Source organism: Peromyscus leucopus, chromosome 4, assembly GCF_004664715.2.
Source record: "Peromyscus leucopus breed LL Stock chromosome 4, UCI_PerLeu_2.1, whole genome shotgun sequence".
Classification (NCBI taxonomy): Eukaryota; Metazoa; Chordata; class Mammalia; order Rodentia; family Cricetidae; genus Peromyscus; species Peromyscus leucopus.
This window is the reverse complement of record NC_051066.1, coordinates 100,426,447-100,429,362: the sequence shown is the minus strand read 5'-3', so window position 1 is coordinate 100,429,362 and position 2,916 is coordinate 100,426,447.

Genomic DNA, 2,916 nt, shown 5'->3' with positions numbered 1-2,916 from the left:
TTAACAAGGGAGTAAATTTAAAACCAACAAGAAAATGCAAACCTGATGTGATTTCCCTAACACAAACAGGGAACAAATGAACCCCATTCTCTGTGAAGTGTGTAGTTACTAAACTTTAATGATAGTATCAGTTCTGCTTGATGAGGGCAGTAGTGAGTCTTCGGTTCATCTATTATAGAGATTGCAATTCAAGCTGACTTCACTGCACTTGGCAGGTGGCCGAGCATTAACCAGTTAATGCAGGCCATATTCAAGCTGTACTTAATGAAGGCAGTGCCCAAGACATCAACTTCAAGCAAAGGCTTATCTACATCTTTGCTTTGGACTTAAAGGCAGGGCTCTGTGTTTGCAAGGGCTGTTGATGTTTCAAAGCATGTTAGCCTCAAATTAAAAAAAAAAGGAAAAATAAAATCAGAATTATAGGGTGTGCAAATTAAGTAGCAGACTATCAAATCTGCATTTTCATATTAAGAGGGGAGGGTCTTTTGCAAAATAAAGTTAACAAAGTACCTGCTGCCAGGAGGACATTGACAGAGATGGACACAACTCATCTTTATAGTGCGTAGAAAACACTATAGAATTCCTCTTGGGCATCTTGCCCTTTACCCATTTTCCCCTCTGAGCTCTGCTGACTCCTCAAGTGTTAGGAATACTGCAACTTTCAGTTGCTGAGAATGCATTACATGGTTGCCCCTTCCAAATGCTCCTCATGTCTCCTGTAATCATGATAGTCCTTTATAAGCTAAGCATAGCTGTGTGCATTTTAGTGATGAGGTCTCAAGACTGAACGACTAAATGACACACCAGTCACATAGCTGTAATAGGTGAAGGTAGGTTTTTGGCACTTGATGGCCTCTGCACTTAACCTCCTAAGATAACGCTTTCAATCTTGATTTTGACTTTGGATGCACTGAAGACAATCCTTTCACTAGCATTTTCTACCTTCTCTGTTCGGATCATAAGGAGGGTAACATGCAGCCCTAGCCCTGTAATAGTCCCTCCGCTGAAAAGGAAAGCGACATAGCACAGCTTAGCAGTCTGAGAAGGGATTGTCTTAATTAGGGTTACTATTATTGTGATGAAGCATCATGACCAAAAACAACGTCAGGAGGAAAGGGTTTATTTATCTTACACATCCTGAATCACACTCCCCTGAGGGAAGTCAAGGCAGGAACTCAAATTGGGCAAGAACCTGGAGGCAGGAGCTGATGCAGAGGCCAAAGAGGAGTGATGCTCACTGGCTTGCTCCTCATGACTTGCTCAGCTTGCTTTCTTATAGAACCCAGGACCACCAGCTCAGGGTGGGCCCTCCTACATTAATCACCGATTAAGAAAATGCCCTGTGGGCCTGCCTACAGTCACATCTTGGGAAGAATTTTCTCACTGAGGGTCCCTCCTCTCAGATGACTATCGCTGTGTCAAGTTGACATAAAAACTAGGCAGCACGGGGACTTTGCCTAGCTCTTCTCATTTAGTTCTGGGTGGTCATATTATCTTTAGGAAGTTATCCATGCTGAACACGTCTCTAACATGGCCTACAGACAATGACTAAAACAACAGAAAGCCAAGAACTATCTTTTATCCACATTACAAAAGTAGTGCACACTGGGTATCTCACATGCAAATAAGCAACACAAACAAATGCATTGGATATGAAATTCTCACAAAATTCATTTCCTAGTCTAGTTCATGTGCTTATCTTTGCTATTCATTATACACTGTTATAATGTTAAGGAGAAAAAGCAGAGAATACAATTTTATCCATGCTATGATTACAAGCAGGAAGAATTATGTCCGCATACGGAGAATATTTGGAAGAGAGTGCAAATGTAGAAATGGAAATTTGTTGGTGTGGTGGGATTCTGCGATAATTTTCCTTTCCCCTTTGGATTCCCATGAAAGATATTGTTGTGCTTTTTGTGCAATGTGGGAGCCCGTTCTGGGGTTCCTCGTGGCTTTACCCAGCAGGTCCGAATAGAGGATGATCAGGACCACGGGCCTGAGTGCAGGTGTCTGAGATGGCCTGCACTTGGCTGTGCTGGGGGAGGAGGTCTTTTGCTCCACCCCTTGGCGTCTCTATAAAAACCCTGGACCAGAGACAGTCCGGGCCCGTTGGAATAGGTTCCAGGCCCTCTCGAGGCTATCCTTTATTTTCTATCTGTTTATCTCCGCAAGATTCTCCGCTATAAATCCTTCTATCTAATATTTCCTGCTGCTCGCACTCAAGAAAACTCTGGGAAGCTGTGGGGGTGGTGGGTAAACGCCCCACAGAATGGCGCCGTGAACAGGGACTAAAGAAAAAAGAAAAAGGGACTAAAGAAAAAAAGGGACTAAAGAAAAAAAAGGGACTAAAGAAAAAGGGGAAAAGGGACTAAAGAAAAAAAGGGACTAAAGAAAAAAGGAACTAAAGAAAAAAAAAGGGACTAAAGAAAAAAAGGGACTAAAGAAAAAAAAGGACTAAAGAAAGGGAAAAAGGACTAAAGAAAGGGAAAAAAGGGACTGAAGAAAAAAAAGGGGAACAAAAAAAGGGGGACTAAAGACAAATGAACAGGGACTTAAGACAAAGTAATAGGGACTAAAGATAAAGGAAAATAATAGTTTTAATACAGAGTTTTTGGTGAAAGTGCTGAGTCAGCCCTGCCAGTGGAAAGGCATGCCGGTGTTATGAAAAAAAATATATTTTTATATATTTTTTGGTGAGGCAGGGGTTTTATCCTCGAGAGAAAAGGAAAGCGGACTGGAAGGATGTCCGATGCTGCAGCGAAATTCTCTTCTGTCAATTTTCTATCTTCTATCCCTTTCTCAATTTCTATCTGTGAAAAATAAGGTATAGGGTAGTAATATAGTTTAGGAAAAACTTATAAGTGTAAGATTATGTAGGAAAAAAATAAGTAAGGCAACTAGACAGAAAAACTC